The sequence below is a fragment of the Mauremys mutica genome, chromosome 24 (assembly GCF_020497125.1).
Source record: "Mauremys mutica isolate MM-2020 ecotype Southern chromosome 24, ASM2049712v1, whole genome shotgun sequence".
Lineage (NCBI taxonomy): Eukaryota > Metazoa > Chordata > Testudines > Geoemydidae > Mauremys > Mauremys mutica.
This window is the reverse complement of record NC_059095.1, coordinates 2,393,175-2,413,284: the sequence shown is the minus strand read 5'-3', so window position 1 is coordinate 2,413,284 and position 20,110 is coordinate 2,393,175.

The following is a 20,110-nucleotide window of genomic DNA, read 5'->3' as shown; positions in this document are numbered from 1 at the left end:
GAAGTTTTGGGGTCCTGGGATTTAGGGAATGTGATGCCGACCTGTCTCTGACAGAGACTCTTCTGCCACTTGGAGCAAGCAGAGCCTGTCACTTGTTATTTTCTCTGCCTGTCTCAGATCTTCCTTTGCTACATTATAAAAAGCTACAAACCTAACAAATTTTCAATGGGGAAATCTCCCCCTGGAAGGGAAACTTAGCTGGAGCAGCTGGTAGCAGGCTCATTCTCCCAGGGTTCGGCAGAGAGATGGGGGATGTTTTCCAGCCTCTGATGCTGGCTTTTCTGGAAAACAAGAATGGTTTGGGGAAGTGTCTGTGCTGGTTGGAAAAACGTTGTCACCTTTTGGTGGTTGAAAAATGGCTTTTAGGCTACATTGAAATTCTGGGGAGAAAATTTCAATTTTTTTCATAAAAACATAAAAACAAACAGGTTTTCATAAAAACTGAACATCTTTCTGAGGTTTATTGGGGGCGGTGGTGGCTTGGTTTGTTTTGACAACTGAGATTACAAAAATTAACAAATGTTCCCTTTGTACCTAATCCGCCTACCAACAACTGCCGGCAATTTTTGGTAGTTTTCATTTTCCTCTGAAATGTTTCACAGATGGGAAAGCACATTCTTTTGACCAGCTCTGACTGATTTTTTCCCCCCTCTTATGAAACAGCGTCTGAAATCCTGCTCCGAACCGGCTCGAGGACGTGCTGCTTGGTTCCGTAGGGAGCGCTGATATTTTAGGAACGTAGATGTCCATCCAGAAAGAGGCAGGGCCCATTAGACCTTTGAGGGGCGGCGGAAGAAGAAGTTTTCCTGTCTCTGTGTGTGATATCCACCTCCTGGAATAGCTACACGCAGCCCTGGCATAGCTGCTGCCGCTGCTCCCAGAGGAGGGCAATGCACCGTCATCAAATCCTAGGAGGAAAGGGCAGGCACTGCGTTTGTGTGCAGCTCAGAGGAACAACATCTACTGCACGTGACGTGACCGGCTGGGCTCAGCTGCCAATGGTTAATTTGGAGGAGCTGGAGTTTAGCTGTGCACTGGCAGGATCCTTGTGTGTGTAACATGTGAGAGCCAGTTTGCACATGGCGGTAACACCCCCCCCCATCAGCATTGGCACTGCCAGTCTCTGATAATGAGACAGCTTTGCTCCTCCCCAGCAGCAGCTGCCGCCAGCCAAGCACTGCTGCACAGCCAGAGTTCCCAGCTTTCCTGACCCCGGCTTGGTCTGCATCATCCCCACAAAGCAGCGCTTCTCCGGGCAGGTACAGTTTGTGCCCTATTCATCTCTGAGAAAGCAGCAAGCCAGCCAGCGGCAGAGTGTCCTCACAGCCTGGGATTCTGCAGGCACAAGGTCTGATTGACAGGTCAGCTCTTGCTGGGAGGCTGAGGCCCATTGCTCACTGCTGGGCACCTCGTGCAAAGGGAGTGTGAACTGGAATCCCCCTCTCACTAACTTTGCGCAAGTGCCAGTTGGGCCCAGAGTGAAGGATTCTGGGTATCCGGATACTCCAGGTGTTCTCTGAGCAAGAGTCAGGGTAGCTGTTGTCATCAGTCCATGCCCTGAGCAGGAGTAAGTGTGTTCGTGGGGAAGGAGGAGGCTGGTTCGGTTTGTCCTTCTGTAGGGCCTGACGCCAGGAGGAGCTGAATCAGACAGGAGTGGATGTGGCACCAGATTGGGCCCTTAAATCAGAGAAAGCCCCAGGACTACCAGGCTGCTGTGTGGGCAGTGAGTGAGATGGGGCTGCTTGGCCAGGAAGCATGGGCCCAGCAGAAGTATCTCCATCCCCTTCCGATCGACGAGCTAATCACTTCCTATTTGCCAGGAGGTCAGGGCTCATCTCCAGTCACACCTGACGTGCTACGAGCCAAAGGATAGAAGCTAAGGAGACACACACACCCGCTGCCCAAACTGGATCCAACAGGCTGTGTGCTCCCCTGGGAAAACATACAAGATTGGCAAAGCCCTGATCCTGCCACTCCCAACGCCACAAGAAACCGGGGGAATCTGCACTCAGATGCCACTGACTGGTGCTGTCAGGAGAGTCCTGACTGGCACACTGGTTCATAGACTGGGGGGCCAGGACGGACCATAAGACCATCTAGTTTAAGCTCCTGCAGACACAGGTCCTGAGACCCCTGTGAGGAAGCCGCTACCCAGGAGCTGAGTCCAGCACGTCTGTTAGAATGAAGCAGCCGCGCTAGATTTAAAGCTCTCAGTGACGGAGAATCCACCACATCCTTAGCAGCCAACTACCATTATAATTAGTAGAGAGTCTTCGCACTAATTTAAGAACAGGGTCACATGGGCCATCAGCAGGTTGTGGGCCTGCAGATTCACAGCACAGCTGGCTGCCACCTGAGCTGCAGGAGGAGCTGAGCGCTAGGCAGGCCTTTTTCCTCCAATGTTCGGGTCTGGCCTGTCTCCTGACCTGCTCCAGCTGTGAAATCTCGGCTCCAAAGACGAACCATCCCTTCAGGAGAGAGTCACCTCAAAGTCCAGCTCGGAAAGGCATCCTAAAGCTTGGCTGCTTATCTGGATCCTTTGGGGCCTGATTCTTCCCTGCCTTGTTGCTGTGCTAATCTGTGACGCCTGTGCAGAGTGGGCACAGAGAGGTACCAGGGGAGTGGAGAATTTTGGTAGCATTTTATGTGCACTTCACACAGGGGGAGTAAGTGATGGCACAAAAGGCCCAGCTCCCCTTTGCCCTGCTCCTCATGGAGTCATTCAGGCTAGTGCAAGGTGGGTATAACACACTGCCCCAGTCACAACAGGAACATTTCACGCCCGCGTTGCACTGATGTAAGTGACTCCACCGGGGAGAGGCAATGGGAAATCGGGGCCGGTAGCTTCCTGGCAAGAGGTTGGCAATTCTGCATGTGGAATTGCAGAGGCGGCCGTGCCGGGAGCCCTTGCCAGCCGCGTCGCTGGTGTGCCAGGCCTGGTACAAGCACAGCACAGGGCGTACAGTAGTTCTCACCGTGAGCGCAGCTCCGGCGAGAGACGTCTGTGGGCCTGGGAGGTGAGTAGACCGAGGCAACCCCCGTGTCCGCTTCAGGAGCAGCTACCGCCACTGCTGAGACTCCCAGCCCAGGAATTGCCCCGGCTGACGTTTAAAAAGGGAAGCGACGCCGCAGCTGGCTCTGGGAGCAGCGTCTCGCTGGCAAGCCCCAGGCCCTGGCGAAGGGAGGATGGAGGCAGCAAGCCAGGCTCCTGCTTCTTGTAACGGGTTGATGCTTTCAGAGAAGTGCCGGGCAAGGGGGAATAAAAGGAACCCAGCTACGGATGTCTAAATTAATGCCTGTTTCCCAGTAATCCTGCTGTTTGTGGCTCCCGCTAGGACTGTCAGGGAGGGGTTTTTTACCCGCCTTTCCCCACAGGCTGGACGTTGTTACAATCAGAGCAATGTTGCAGGGAGACTTAATCCCCTGTCAGTCTCTCAGATCAGATGAGGTTCTCAAGGCAAGGCAGCAGCAGCCCCTGGAAGAGAGAAAGCAGGCAGGAGCCGACACGCTAACGACCCATCCTCTCAGCTCATCGCCGCGGAGGTGGGCAGCGGCTCTCCTAACGCTTTGGTGCTGTGGGCAGTTCATTTTAGCTTGTTCCAGCGTTTCCTGGAAACACGGAGGTAAATACACACCGAGGGCCATTTGCCTCCGGGACAGACACTCTGCCGGTAGCCGTGTCCAGGGCCCTGCACCGTTCACGCCAGTGCAGAGCGTGCGGGAAGGGCAGTGAAATCAGAACGCGAGCGCTGCCCATCCCCACCACCACCTTTGTGCTGGCGCAGCCGACTAGGCGAGGAGCAGGGCAGTGGACACGCCTGCCCTCAGCATGTCTATTTTCTATGCAGGATGGTCTCTTCTGGCCTTAACATTTGCCCAGGGTTGGCAGGGGGGCTGGGAATGGCTGCTGGGGGATGTGGACGGAGGGGAACGGGAGTTCAGATGGGTCTGTCCGTCTGGCTCCTTGTAATTTACAACGGGGAGGGGGAGCGTTCCCAAAGAGGAGTTTCCCTCTGCAGCACTTTGAATATTTATAGCTGGGTTTGGAGCCTTAGAAGGCCAGAGCTGAGGGGGGTAGTGTGGGGACCCAGCCCTCCCTCTCTCTTTCTTGCCTGATCTCTCCTGACAGACAAACACAGTTTTTCTCCTAAACAAAGTCCTTGTCCAGCCAAGCACACAATGCAGTGCCATTATGCAATGGGGGACGGAAAGGAGGGGTGTGGGCCGGCTGCCTGCTGACAATGCACACAAGTGGCGAGCGGAGAAGCCCCTATTGTGTCTGATCAGGAAGGGCTGAAGCCCATGTCTAGGCCCCAGTGAATGGGACCATTGTGTCTGAGTCCTCCATCTTCTCAGCACCCACCTTCCCTCCTCCCCCTCTGCTCCAGCCTGCGCTGGCCACCCTCGGCAGCCTGTCCAGGTCGCTACCAACACATGGCAGCAAAAATTCCCTTCTTCAGGCCCATATGATTCCATTGCAGCCTGGTGTTTTCCAGCCTTCTAGCAAGAGGAAGGTGCAAAACCTTTCCTGTTAGAGGGAACGTGCTGAAGGGCCATGGCAGTCCCAACATGTGTTATTCTAAACTCATCACCGCCAGGCAGGCCGGCCTTCTTGGTACCTGTGGCAGATGCTATTGGCCAGGGGAAGCAGGAGGGGATGAGTTAGGATATTGATTAAACCAAGAGGGATGATATTAGCAGGAGTGTTGTAAGCAAGACACAAGCAGTAATTCTTCTGCTCTCCTCCGTGCTGGTTAGGCCTCAACTGGAGTATTGTGTCCAGTTCTGGGCACCACGCTTCGGGAAGGATGTGGACAAATTGGAGAGTCCAGAGAAGAGCAACAAAAATGATTAAAAGTCTAGAAAACATGAGCTGTGAGGGCAGATTGAAAAAACTGGGTTTGTTTAGTCCGAAAAAGAGAAGATTGAGGGGGGACATGATAACAGTTTTCAAGTACACCTCTACCCCGATATAACGCTGTCCTCAGGAGCCAAAACATCTCACTGCGTTATAGGTGAAACTGCGTTATATCGAACTTGCTTTGATCCGCCGGAATGCGCAGCCCCGCTCCCCCGGAGCGCTGCTTTACCGCGTTCTATCTGAATTCGTGTTCTATCGGGTCGCGTTATATCGGGGTAGAGGTGTACATAAAAGGTTGTTATGAGGAGGAGGGAGAGAAATTGTTCTCTTTAATCTCTGAGGACAGGACAAGACGCAATGGGCTTAAATTGCAGCAACGGCGGTTTAGGTTGGACATTAGGAAAAAAATTCTGTCAAGGTGGTTAAATCCTGGAATAAATTGCCAAGGGAGGTTGTGGAATCTCCATCAGTGGAGATTTTTAAGAGCAGGTTGGACAAACCCCTGTCACGGATGGTCTAGATAATACTTAGTCCTGCCTTGAGTGCAGGGGGCTGACTAGACCTCTCGAGGTTCCTTCCCATCCTGTGAGTCTGTGATATACTCTAGGAGCTAAGCAGGGGGATTGGGCCCCTCTGTTCTAGGCCCGGCACTGAACTGGAGCAATCACTTCCCCTCTGTGTGTCTCAGCTTCTCCCTCTGTCAAATGAGGATGGTTATACTGACCTGGGGAGGGTGTCAGGCTTAGAGACTGACTTTGTAAAGTGCTTTGAGATCCTCAGGGGAAAGGAGCTAGATCAGTGGTTCTCAAACTTTTGTACTGGTGACCCCTTTCACACAGCAAGCCTCTGAGCGTGTCCCCGCTAATACATGAAAAACACTTTTTAATACATTTAACACCATTATAAATGCTGGAAGCAAAGTGGGGTTTGGGGTGGAGGCTGACAGCTCATGACCCCCCATGTAAGACCCTCACGACCCCTTGAGGGGTCCCGACCCCCCAGTTTGAGAACCCCTGACCTAGAGAAAAGCAAATCATTTGGCCGAGATCTTAAAAAGTGCCTCAGCCCAGCATTTTACCAGTACTTGGGCATTGCGCTGCGCAGTTCCCATGTTCAGCTCTGAGGCTGGTGGAACTCCCTTGATGTCATTGGAGTTATACCCTTGATTTGAGCCAGTGTAAAGGAGATCAGAATCAGGCCCATCAGCTCCTTTCTGCTCCATTCCAGCCCCTACTTTTGCTGCGGGCTCAGGAGCAGAGAACGTCTGCTCGGGCTCTTTGATCTCTGGGGAGCTCATGTTTTATTCTCTCAGGTCTTCCATTTACAGAAAAGGAGTGAATTGGGGAGGACGGGGGAGAGGCCACCACAGGCCGGTAGACAGAACTTTGGGGTGTATTCCCCCCGTTCACTGGCCGATTGTGCTGCAGAGTAAATAGGGGGATTCTAGAGACCTCCTCGGAAGCGAATGGGATTAGCAAAACAATTAAAGCCACATATTTAATAGGGTGGGTAACCAAAGTATGATCTATTGATCTGAGAAAAGGAACATCAGGGATCTGATTCCCCATCCATTTTGCTTTTGCAAGAAAGGGTCTATGCTTGTCCAATAATTCCCCTATTGCCATGATTTCCCCATATCCCACTCACTTGGCTGCTTGTTGTATAACTTTTAGGTGGCAATGTACGCTGCAGGCATTTTTTTGATTCTGCCAAGGCCTGACCCAGAGAACCTGATGGGTTCATTGCAAAGCTTTGGTGACTCTCTTAATTTTTCTGAAACTAGAGACCAGGGTTGGAGTTTGGCTGCCTGAGGCTTGTGGGAGCAGGGGAAAATCTGCATGACATCCTGATCTGATGGGCAAAATCAGGGTCCGCAGTATCAAGATGGCACTTCTGTAGCTCAGCTGCCCCCCGTGGGGGTAGGAGACCTTGCAAGGAAGCATCCTGGTGCTGTAAAGTGTGATATCAGTTCAGTAGTAGGAATACAGGACTAGGTGAGAGGCAGAGTGGTTATCTAGTGGATCAGACTCTGGCCTAGGAGTCAGGACACCTGGGTTCTCTTCTTGACTCTGCCACTGGCCTGCTTTGCAACCTGAGGCATGTCACTTCACACCCCACCCCCCCACCCCCCGACCAGGAGCGTATGTCAATCCCAGTGTCCTGGCCAGATTCCGATTTGCATGTAGTTTCAACTGGATACAGTATTCTTTACTTCCTGACCTAAGGTATTATCTAGGATTGCCACAGGTTGTTAAACACGTCTCTTCTTGGCAGACTGCTTTTCAGGGATGGGCGAATTGAGGCACGTATACCTTTTGCTAGGACTGACAAGCCCTTTGGGATCTTTTTGGAGAGGAGGTGCTAGGTAAATACAAATATTCATTGTGAGAGACAAGGTGGGTCAGTTAATATCTTTTGTTGGACCAACGTCTGTCGGGGGAAGGTACGAGCCTTGGAGCTACACGGAGCTCGTCTTCAGGTCAGATTTATTATGCTGTTTGGAGATGGGCTTGTGGGTAAGATGCTGGACTTGGGAGACCTGCTTCAGTGTTTGGCTGTGCCGCAGACTCCCTCTGTGACCGGGGTGAGTCACTTACTGGGTCTGTGCCTCAGGAGGTCAGGACTCTCTTTACATTGTAAATTCTTCAGGGCAGGGACTGTGTTTGTACAGAGCCCAGCACAATGGGGCTGTAATCTGGAGAATGCCCAGAGACCTAGCGTACGTCTCACCTTCTACCAGGACATCCTTTAACCATCTCTTTATTTGTTCGTTTGTTTTTCTTTAGCCTTTTGCAGAAGAGGAAGAAAACCAAACCACGGCCACCTCCGATGGATGCAGTTCTGCACCAATCCCAGCCAGGGAAGAGGGATAGAAAGAAGCATCCCTAGTTCAGAAGGGGAAATAAAGAACATTGGAACATGCAGGCTTTGAACTTAGCACAGCCGAGAGGGTTCTGTTCTCTAAGCTGGAATGTGACCTACACCACGGCGCGTAAGAACTGCCTAGATGCGCGTGTGCCTCCAACGCACGGTCACGATGCAAACTTGAGAAAACAAACACAATCTGACCCAGGATCTGCGTAGAGACAGGGAGGGCTCGACAGAGACAGGTTACACCTCCCCAGGCCTAGGGTGGGCTAGACTTTTCCCGCCTATGAGGAATTGCCTGGTCAGGAAGAGATTAACGTCATTGTCTTCTACCTGCAATGCTTTGAGTGGCTCTGGATGACTGGCTGGCTTGGCTGTATAACTCCAAGGCAAGGATGAAAGTCGGGGGGATCCAGGTTGGGAAGGAGCTCCCTCACTGCACACATGGACGCTAGAGGCCTTGGCTGTCTTGCAGAAGGTAAGCCTCAGCTTTTCTTGCATTGTCACTGACCTGCCCCACGCACATACTCGCACCTACCACGAGGTGCGTCCCTTCCGCTGATCCCTAAGCCCCCAAGAATTGCCCAGACACATAGAGCCAGGGGCTGCAGCCCAAGCACCTAGTGATTCCTGGTGATCTTAAGGAAGGTGGGTTTCTGCAGTGGGGAAAAGGGCAGACAAGCCAGAGCCCTGACTTCAGGTTGCATCAGCAGTCCCCTGGGGTGAAGGGCTGAGCAGAGCAGGAGAAGACCTGGGAGGGGGATGGGAGTGCAGAGCGATGGATGATAATCAGAGGAAACCCTTGGATGGGTGATGGAAGTGAGGAACCTCCGTCAAACACCTGCGACTCTCTGGGGACTCTGTCCAGTGGCTCAACTTCTCTTGTGTCGGGGGGCATTTGGCTCTGGGATCTTGGCTCCACAGAATGACAGCCAATTAGCAGTAGGGGCAGGAGTTTAGCCTGTGGAGACTGGAGCTGGACCTGGATGGGGGAGCGGGATTCTGGGAGTCCCAGCCATGAGTGTCAATGGGAATTAAAGGGTCTAGACCTTATGCCAGCCTTCTGTCTGGGGTGAATGTCACCTGGGAGAACTCATCATCATCATCGTTATTATTTGTGTTATCATGGTGCCTACAAGCCCTCGTCCTGGACCAGGATCCCCTTGTGCCAGGCGCTGTACGAATACCTGAACAAAAAGACCATCCCTGCCCCCAAAAACGTGCAATCTAAATATGAACCAAGCAACAACAGACGGAGACGGACTGACGGGGGAGTACAAGGAAACAATGAGAGTGTGTTGGTCAGGGTGACAGGCAGACGTCTTTGTCTGCGGCCTGACCCTTGCCAAGTTTTTTTCGGCATCATGACAAAGGAGGAGGAGGAGGAGTAGGGCTGGCTGGAAACAAGAATTCCAATTTGTGAAAAATGTCAAGATTTTGAGATTTCTTCTTGTTGTGATTGGAACAAAAACTAACAGAGACAGAGCATCTCCCACCCCACGCCAGCCAATCGCTTGATGGTCAGAGCAGTCCTCTCATCGGGGACATGGGAGACTCAGGTTCAAGTCCCGACTCCCACATCCCAGATGAGCGTCCCAGGCTATAGACTCGGTCTCTCCTGTTTTCATTTTATACAAATAGTTAAATATTCTTTGGGCCAGAGAGCAAGAGAAAAATTCCATCCTGGACCCAACAAAATTTGCATCAAAACTGATACGTTTCTGCAAAAAGTTTTGGTTTTGACAAATCGGCATTTTCTGATGGAAAAAAAAATGTGTCAAAAAACTGCTGACCAGCTCTGGTAATGAGCTGGTTTTGTGTACAAGGAGCCCATCGCAAGTGGGAGGGGCAGCATGCGAGGAAGCATGAAGGTGCTTGTTAGAAGGTGCCCATCTGAACCGTATAGAATCTGCAAAACTGGGCTTGAAATCTCAGAATCAGGGCCAGAGATGCCACAGGAAATGGCCCCTCTGGATATTTTAATGCCTCTCCCCGAAGCAGGAATTAAAGAGGGAAAGGAAGGACAATAATGATTTAAAAACAATGCAGCCAGTTTTCTCCAGGGATTAAGGTCCAGTTTGGGTTTGAGGCCCAGGTCTCAGGTTTGGGTCTCATTCCATCTGAATCGGTTCAGGCATCGCTTGAACCCTTGGTCTCTTTTAATCTGAGTCTGGCACTTTCCAAGGAGTCCAGGGGAATTAGGTGTCTGATCCTGTTGAATTTCAAAGGAAGTTGGGTCCCTCTATTGCTTAGGATCCTTCAGAAACCCCAGCCTGAAATAATAACAAGGGGGTGGTCCTCCCCATCCTCCTGGGCTTAAGGGATGCCTGCTGCACCCCCTAGCCCTCCCATTGGGCACAAATGAAGGCCAAAATTTTCAGATGCATTCAGCCTCTGTTTAGAGATCAGACCATGCCAGCCGTGCTCTTATTGAGTAGTGCTGCTCTTCTCAAGCACCCGTCGAATCTCAGGGAGATCGCTTGCCACATAACAGATTGCTCAGTGTGAGCGGCTGAGTGGCCATATTTTCTCGCAGGCTGGGTGTTGAGCTCTCAAGCTGGCCAGGACATGATTTTATTTAGTTTTTACCATGGACAAATTTTGATGACAATTTCTTTTTTCATTTTTGTCAAAATATTTCTTTGATTTTTTTCTTTTTGCAGGTTTTCATAACAAAACAAACCAACTCTACCAGGCAGTTTTTGGTGACTGGGAAATTTTCAGCTTTGAGTTTTTTTGTTTTTTAATGAGAAAACAGAAATTTTCAATAAAAACAGACATTTCCATTGAGTCTTAATGCCCCTTTCCCAGGGAAAAACTTCTTAGTGGGACGTTACCAACCAGTGGTCCTGAACTCTTCCAAAAATCTAGCTGCAAATGTCTCCAAGCGCTTTTTGCAAAGCTGAGCTCTTTGGAATGTCCAACCCCAGTTGTGGGTGCTGAGCCTTGGCAAATCTGGCTCTGTGAAAAATTCAACCCCATGTAAACAACTCAATCCACAGAGGAAGTTTCCAGAGGAGGCAAAGTCATAAACTCCCCCTGCCCTAATGAGTCCATTTCCCCTTGCTCTCAGTGTCCTCATTTCTCTGCTGTGAAGTCACTTTCCATTGATCCTGGCTGCCTAAGAAACAAACAAAGCCCTAAATATATATATATATATATGTATGTAAAGGAACATTTCTTACTTGAGGCATTTAGCTCCCGATCCTTTACTACCACAGAGGCTGCCAGTGCTCTCCATCCGAATGCACAGACCCCTCCTTCCTATCCTGCACAAACCTCCTTTCATTTGTTTTCCATGGAGGGGGCAGTCAGGTTTACCAGCTGAGTGACGTCCGATTCCATCCCACACCCCAGGTTGGTCTTGGGTTTTGGCTTGATGTTTTTAATTTCCTAGCTGTCTGCTTCACACTGACGAGGGGGGAATGGAACATGTTCTTTGAACAACAACAGATCCCTGCGAGTTAGTCAAGAGAAAAACTACACACCCTGGGGTCTTAAAAGCTCCGACTTTTCACATGACAGTGGAGCTGTCCAAAGCATTAGGAAAAGAAGTTTCACCTTTCCTTGCGTGTTTCTAAACACAGAAGCCCCGTTTGCAGGATTCGCAGGCACTGTTATGTCACCCTTCATCAACCCCACGGTAACAAGGATATTTTTTTCTTCTCCTGCTGCGCATCTGCATGTGAGCTCCATGCTGACTGGAGAGGCAGAGAGGCTGAAGGTCCATGTACAGCATGCCGTCTCCCATTCCACACAGCATGGGCAATGTGGCAAGCTTCCCCGATACCTGACCTCACACCAATGTGCTTCCCCCTCAGCTTGGAGCTCACCTCTGCCCCACCTTGGTCTCTGTTGCCCAGTCAATCCTTGGCCGCTCTGCTGAGGCTTCTGCTAAGAGAATGGTGGTTTGTGTGAGGTGGATATTTATAGACTCATAGACTTTAAGGTCAGAAGGGACCATTATGATCATCTAGTCTGACCTCCTGCACAATGCAGGCCACAGAATCTCACCCATCCACTCCTGTAACAAACCCCTAACCTATTTGTCCATTTTGACCTGGGCGTAGAACCATTGACTTGTGTTATGGAGGGGTCTCAGCTGCCATCAGCTAGCAGTGGCTATTTTCAAGCCTCCTTGACCTGGGACCTGATTTTCTGAAGCAGCTTAGCACCCACAGCTCCAGCTGAAGGCCGTGATATCTGTAGGTGCTTGTCTTCTCTGAAAATCAGACCCCTAGAGTGGAAATCTGGATCTTATGAGGCAGAGGAGTGCATCCCTGAGGCCCACTCTCCATTGTTAGCCGCCATCTTTAAACATGGTTGCTGCGTGGCCTGATTTCTACTCTGAAGGTGTTTGGTCAGTGTGGGTGAATGACTTCACTGCCCTGTGCCTCGGCCAAACCAGCTGTGGGTTGAGGCTAATGCTGTCCTACCTGTGTGGCTTGTTCAACTGACCGTGAAGTGGTTTGGTGTTCTTGGCTGACCGGGGTCTAGACAAGGGCGAAGGACTGGCACCCGTCCTAGTCTTTGACATCTTTGTTTATTAGCCTTTCACTAGGCTCCTGATTGCTGCCAGTCTCGCAGGAGCTGCAGGCTCTGAGCTGAGTGTTTTCTAATGGGGTGGCCATTTTGTCTTGTTGAATCGTCTCCTGTAACGTTTCTTTGGGAGGCGGTGGGGGCGGGAGGCTGCCAGCTTGCCTCTCCCTTCTGGAGCCCTGGCAGCCACTTTCGGGAACAAAAGACCTCTTCCTTTTGTAGGTAAGAAAGGCTAACGAGCCTGACCATAGGCCCTGCGTTAACGATTCTCTTTGAAATTACTGCCTGCTCCGTCCCAGCTTTCCTTTCCTTTTCAGATTACCCAGTGTGGCAGCGTCTGCTTCCAAAAGATGGCAAAGCGTTCTCAGTTCTTGTCTGAGCCCCCAGAGCCAGATTCCCAAGGGATTCTGTTTGAAGATCTCAGCTGAGCCCTGCCAGCGCAGAGCTGCGAATGGGATGCCCATTGGGGGTGTGTGTGGAAGGGATGGAGGAGGTACCGAGCCCCTGCCCTCAAAATGAGAGTGATTGGGGAGGGGGGAAATCTCCTCCCAGAAAAAAGGCTTCTGGCCTGTTTAGTGGAAAGGTCCTTCCTAGTCATCATTCCAGCCAGAGACGAGAGCTTCCTCCGCCTTTAAGATATTAAGTGGTGGATATTAAGAGCTGAAGCTAAAGCGAGTGAGGCCAATAGGAGTCTTTCCATTGACTTCAGTAGACTTCAGATGAGGCCCTAGGGTCTAGATTGTCAGAACAGGTCATCCTGATGCCCAGCAAGCTGGGCTCTTTGCAACATCCTGCCCCAAGCCTTCATGGGAGAAGGAAATGAATTCTTCCTTGGAACCTGCCTTGACCATCACTTTGACAAGAACAGGGTCTGTTCCAGGAGACCCTTCGTGCACATGTATCTGTACCCACAAGCGTTTGTGGGGTAGGGATGAGTTCAGTGCCTAGTGGGAACAAAAAGAGGCTATTGTCTGGGATGGTATCTGCACTTTTAAAGCTGCAGATTTTAAAGCTGGAAGAGGGACCATTGTGATAATCCAGTCTGACCCCTGTAAAACTCGAGCCACTTTGCGCAGTTAATACCTGTTCTGAAGTGGAGGACAAATGAACTAGACCATCATGAGCGATTGGATCCTACTAGCTGGAAGTGCCTGAGCCCTGGTGGAAGGTGACCCTAATGTTACGCAAAATATTCACCAAGAAGTTGAAAATTTTTCACATTTCATGGCACTGGTCTGATCTTCTGGGAAACCTGAGAGATTGTGCAAGTTTTCACTTAAAGCCAGGATGTCTGGTTGTTCCCCAGTACTGATTCTGCTGTTAACGGTTGCCATTTGGTTCAGCTGAAGATCAGTTTCTGGGATATCAGGCAAAACCTCGCTTGCATCAGAGGCTGCAAACAGCATTGGCTCAGCTTGCCTTGAATTTTCCCTAAGCCAGTAATGTCAGAGAGGAAATTCTGACCACACAGAGTTGACCCACAGGCATAAGTCAGTGTCACTCCCCTGAAGTCAGTGGCAGTCGGCGGAGTGGCGTTGGTTCACAGCGGCTGGGGGCTGGCTCGAGATGTCTGAGTGCTTCCAGTGAGTCATGATGCACTCCCCCAGTTCTTACACAAAGATGAAATAACTCTCCCCACCCCCTGCTAATTCTGGAGCCCAGAGCTGCTCCCAGAGAAATGAACAACAGAACTCCACTCAGCATCAGTGGAAGCAGGATGCGGCCTGTCGAGAGGGAGCGTCCGTGTTTCCAGCTCCAGGACACCGCTGGTCACCCGCTGCTCCTGGAGGCTGGCCCTTAGGGAGGAGTCCTTCCAAGAGCATCAGTTATTTGGGAAGGGAGCGTCGCTCTCTTGAGACCGAGAGGTGGCGTCTCGCTGAGGTGCCACGCTACCACACCCAGTGCCCAGGTACTCACAGGCCCAGACTGTGCCCATGTGGGTAGCCAACCAGTCCAAGAGGTGCCACTCAGGCCACTCTCATTAGGACCTGTCCTATGGCAGCCGTGATCACTCTGAAGTCCTGAGAGCAGCTGTGTCCGCCTGGCCCCCTGGTTTACAGTAACTAGCCTTAGCGAGATTAATCCTCGCGTCGACACTAACCCCTGACTCCCCCGGACGCCACGTCTCCCCATCTGAATCCGTGGATGCCGACCGCCCTAGAATTGCGGGAGGGGGCAGTGCCCCCCGTCTTGGCTCTCCAGCTGCCCGGAGGACAGGGCTGGGTGCAGGAGATGGCGTCAGGAGCTCCAGTGGCAACTAATTAAATGCGCAGCCCCGTTAGCTTTGTTCCTTCCCCCCCAATCCTTCTCTTCCCGCTTTGCCGCCTGCATCATTTGTGTCCCTTTTAAACACCCCCCCGCCCCTCTCCTCCCTCGCCAACATGGTAAATAGGGGCTGGCTCCTTTTCTCTATTATCCTGCAGAGACCTGGGGTGGGAGGGGGCAGCCAGCTGAGCATGCTTCTCACTGCCCGACAAAAGTAGGGCACCCAGAGCAGATGCTCTTTGGCTGAACGTGATGGGCGAAGCCATCTTGTGCCTCCGTGCCTGGCTCTAAAATGGCCGCCCGTCCCAAAATGGTGCTGAGCACGAGACGCCATCTGCAAAGCTGGTCCCACGCCCAGCTTGGCCTTTTTATGCAAAACTGAATTAATTAGATTTGAATATGGTAATTAAGCCATCAAGCCCTCCAATACTAGTAGTTTTGTTCCTTTCTTTTCGTGCTCGCCTCCCCCACTGTCCCCCACCCGCCTTCGCGCCCAACGTACCCTTCCTGCATCCTAATTAAATGTTTCATGTAGGAAATGCCAACGCTTTCCCTTCCCCTTGACTTCACCAGGCTCTGTTTTGTCTTGGGGACCCTGTTCAGTTCTCTTTGGCAAATACCCCTTCACCTCTAGCCTTTCTTACCAAGCCCGCATCTCCCCTTCCCCTGAAACGTAGCTACACAATATGCAACAACTACGCCAGGGGGAAATTTCCAGTGGATTCATTTTAAAAGCCCTTTTTTAAAGCGATATATTTGTATCACAAATCCCATCTTCAAAAGGGCAGGGCCAGATATTCAGCTGGTGTAATTCTGCAAAGATCTATTGACTTCAGTGGAACTATGTCAATTTTCACCAACCGAGACCCTGACCCTCAGCCTCCATTTCGAATAATACAAAGACTTTTCTATCTTCAGTATCTTTCTGCATTGAACCTGGTTAATGTATTTGTATTAGCCCGATGTAGGTGGAGAGCTATATTTATATACATAGTGATATAAATTATGTGCTGTGATGGCTCTGATTTAAATAACATTGACTGGGATGTTCAGTATGATACCACTCGAGTGGGAAAAGGGGTTTCTAAACTATTTCCCCACATTTAAAACAAACTCAGGTGATATTTTAAACATCTCTCCTAAGTCCTTGCATCACTGACATCTCCATTTTCTTTCCCTTGCGCACACAAATTGTGTTTACCTGCGGCTGTTTGTTTCAGTGCTGCTGACGTGGCAAGAAAAAATGTCTAGTGGTTAGAGCAGCAGACTGGCAACCAGGACTCTCCAGTTCTATCTGCAGCTCTGAACGGGCAGAGGGGTTTAGCGGCTGGAGCAGGAGATTAGGAATTGGGATTCCTGGGGCGAAATCCTGGCCCTACTGAGACAGGTGGAATTTTCCCATTGACTTCAATGGGCCAGGATTTCACCCCGGGTTCTATTTCTGGCTTTCCCATTGATTTTGCTGTGTTTCCTTGAACAAGTAACATCATGACTCTGTGCCTCAAATTCCACATTATATCATGGTGAGAAAGACACTTGCGTCCCAGGGGTCTGAGAGCTAATGAGTGAATATTTGGAAGGTGCTTTGAGATCCACAGATGGAAGGAGCGACCTATAGAAATGCAAAGCTTTATTATGTATTCATTAGAAGAGCACACCTAATATTGAAATCCCCCAGTGTAGCTTAGTGGAATATAGACTCTTACTGTTACCTACTATTGCTACCTTATCTGATGCACACAACAAGGTTGAGTTTCTTTTGAATTTCTCTTGGATAGTTTATAATTTAAAAAGAAAAAAATGGTGTTTGAATGCACTTTCCTCCCTCCATCCCCCCCCCCCCCCGGGAAAGATTTTAACCAGGAATTCTAGTTTTTTCCTTTCCCTAAATTTTCTAACTGCTTATATCTGATTGATTCAGCTGCTCTGACCCTGTAGTCTGCCTGGTTGCTGTATGTTTTGGGTATGTACCAGAAAGAGCACGTGGCCAGACACTTTAATACACCTTTACAAATCTGCAGCCTGCAGGGAATCTTTTTTCCACATGAAAATTTTGCTTTCATCTAAAGTTTTCGTTTTCATTTTGCTGGGAAAAATTGGGTTTTGGCATTTTTCAGGTTTTCATTGAAAACCTTAAAATTGATAACTTGGGGGTTCAGTTGCTGAAAACCCAAATAACCTTCAGTTGTTGAACAAAGGCTTGATTTTTTTTAACAAAACAGGCTTTTTATGTATTTATTTTTGAGAAAATACCCGTTTTTCTCAACAAGCCATTTTCCATTTAAAAAAAAAACATTTAGACATCAAATGTTTTGACTCTGTGCAGATCACAGAGATTAGTTTGTTTGTTTTAAAGTCAGAAGAGACCATCAGATCATCAAGTCTCTGGCCTACTGCACACTAGACCAGAGAACCTGGCCCAATTTTCCCCGTATGGAGTCCTGCTGGTGAATCGCACCAGGCCAGACTCAGCAGGGAGGCTCAGCTCCTCTTGCTCTGGGTTGGGGCTGAGACACACTGGTGATGGAGGAGGAGTTGCCCTGCCACTGCCTGCTCTGAGGATAAAGTTGTGTTATCCTCAATGAGTCTTAGGCCTCAATACAGGGTTAAGCCATGCATGGGCCTTGTGCTGTCTCCTCTGTACAGGGCTGGAGGATTTCATCCTGAGAGGGACGGTGCCAGCTCCCAGGGCTGTCAGTGCAGCAGCTTTTAACATCTCAGTGTGGAGGGAAGTGGGGGAAGACAAACTGACATTTATAATTAACTAGGGAGGTAAAGGGCTTCACTGCGGTGAAATGACAGCTTTCTGCCCGGGGGACGGGCCTTATTGCTGAGGAATGAGGGTCTCCTGGGGATGCTGCTGAGCAAGTCACTTAGTTCAACGATCTTGGCGGCACTGCTTTTTTCTGTTGGGATGTGACTGGGGGCAAGTGCAAAGCCAAGGTACCACTGACGCCCTTGATGGGCACCTGTGCACGAGGGTGAATCTGCCCCATGTGGATTCACCCCCAGCGGTTTGCAACATCCTCTCATTGTGGATCCTCTGCAATTGGGGGAAGCACTGAAGGCGGTGAACCCCTCCCGCCTTCAGCCCCATCTTAAAGCGACTGGCATAGGGGAGCATTGTCCAATGTTAACGAAGGGACTGAGTGTCGCAGGCAGCCTGGGTTCAGGTGTTATTTTGGGAAGCGCTGGCGTGAGGCTCCGTCTTGCTCACCCTCCTCTCCCACCCCCTTAGCCGCAGCTGCGCGGAGGAGGAAGGGAGGTTGAGTCATGTATTTCTCACCAATTAACGTGGAAGCCTCCATCCAGCAGTGCCAGCGCTGAGCGGTTTGTCAGAGCCCAGCTGTTGCAGGGCTGGTGACGGAAGGCCCAGGCGAAGCTCTGGTCGCCAGATGGACTTGGAAGGGTGGAGATGCCCAGGGCAAAATGTTTGAGAGCACAGCCCTGCCCTGCAGTGTCCTGGGGGGCCCCTTGCTCCCCATCTCGCCTGGGCTCTGCTCCCCAGCTCAGCCCTGCCCTGTAACATCCAGGGGCTGTCCCACTCCTGCGTCTCCTGATACCCTGGCAAAGCCCTGCCTGCAGTGTCAGGAGCTGTCCAGCTGCACAATGGGCCCCTGCTCTGACCTGCCCTACAAAGACCCAGGAGCTTTCCCCACAGTTTCCGCCCCTCCCCCCCCATTGAGGTTTGGGAAAGGTCTGCAGTGCCCTAAATCGCCTGGGATGTTCCCAGCTCCCCAGCACACTCTGTGGGTCAGTGGTGCTCTGCGGATTGCTGGCTACTGACATGGTGACGGAGCCTTTTCCTTGTTCCCGCCTGGCAGATTGTATTAAAGGAAGCAAAGAGTCCACGAGATGCTTTTCCTAACGTTACCGCACCATGTATGCAGTTGTTGTCGCTGCCACAGGGGATGTTACGTGATTGTGAATGAGAGGGACAGGGCTTGAAAAATCCACTCATGCGCTCACCCGTGGTGAAGGAGAATCTTTCCTGGGTGAGTGCAAGCAACTTCTGCAGAAACCCCCCAAAATGTAGGCTCTTAGCCATTATTCTTGGGGAGAAAACCTTCTAAGCATGAACCAAGTGCAAGAAGTGCAGTGCGGTTTTCCTGAATCTACAGAAAGTTTGCTCCAGCACCTCCACGGCTGCTCAAAGCTTTGCTGAGCTGCAGTGGAGTGAAACCTGGCCAGGATTTCATCAGTTTTCACTGCTGCTGTTTAGGAACCTGTGCGCTGCAGCAAAACTGACAAGGCAAGCACTGATGCTTTTCCTGGGAAGGATAGGTCAGAATGGAGCTTAAAGGGGAGGAGATGGCCTATCTCAAAACCAACAGGCTATAAGGTGGAAGAGGGGAACAGAGAGTGGCCTGATGACTAGGCCACTAGCCTGGGACATGTGGGTTCTATTCTTAGCTCTGTCATCGGCTCTCTCCCTGGTCACTTCCCTTCTCTGTGCCTCAGTTTCCCCTTCCACCATTTGTTCATCTTGTCTATTTAGACTATGAGACCCTTGGTGCAGGGATTGTCTCTTACTATGTCTGTACAGGCCCTGGCACAATGGAGCCCTGACCTTGAGTGCGGCCTCTAGGTGCTACCGGAGAGAAAATGCTCCTACTGTTTTTCAGAAGCGCTCAGATTTGTCAGGAACCTACAATACTGTGGCATAGAGGAGGTAGCCACACAATGTGGGGAAAGAGGGAGAGAGACGGAAACAGGCACTGGGGATACGTTAGGGAAAGATCTGCCATGGTTTGTTAGAGGGAGGGGAAAGGTGGAACAACGCCAGGGAAAGAGAGCCGGAGTGCAATACGTTACTGGCCGCAGCCCAGTGCAGACCGGCCTTATGCCTTTAAACTGCAACGGCCATGGCGCTTTGTCCCGTCTCACTCTGGCTTAGTGCTTGGGGGTGGGGGTGGGGTCCATTTCCAGGCACTGGCAGGGGAGCTGGGGTCCACGTCATTGCAGACAGGAGGGGATGTCTCTGCAGACGAGCTCTCCAGTAAGATCTCCCTTGCTATGGAAAACCCTTGAGGCCTCTGCCCAAAGACAGACTGGTGGGACTGTGCTCCCCGGAGGGAGATGGGATGAGTTGTTGTAGTTTAGGCGTCAGGGCGGGGGGTTGGCTGAGGTCTGCCAGCTGAATGGGATGTATTCAGAGTGGATCCTGTGTTCCCGCTTGGGACCTTGAACCTACTGGTCCTGTGAGGCCCCCTGGCTGCAGGGAGGCCGGTTAAGGGGCCTGGCAGGTTACTAAAAACAGGAGCTGGTCTGACAGCTTGAGCCATCTAGTTATTCATCTCCACCATTGTGATCTGCTGCTGTGATACTTCACCAGGACCTGGCAAGGTGAGTTTGTGTCCATTACTACTATTCATTAGTAGCAATTCGGTTAAGCAATGACAGGTTGAGTTTTACAGCCCAGATTGAGTGTCCCCAGTTCCATCCCAGATCATTGTACATCTCTCTCCCTTTCGGCCTCATTTCCCCTGTCTGTGCAATGGGCCCAATCTGCAAAGTGAAGATCCCAAAGTTCAGGGGTGTTTGGATGCAGAAGTCTAGTTGAAATCAGACTCAAGT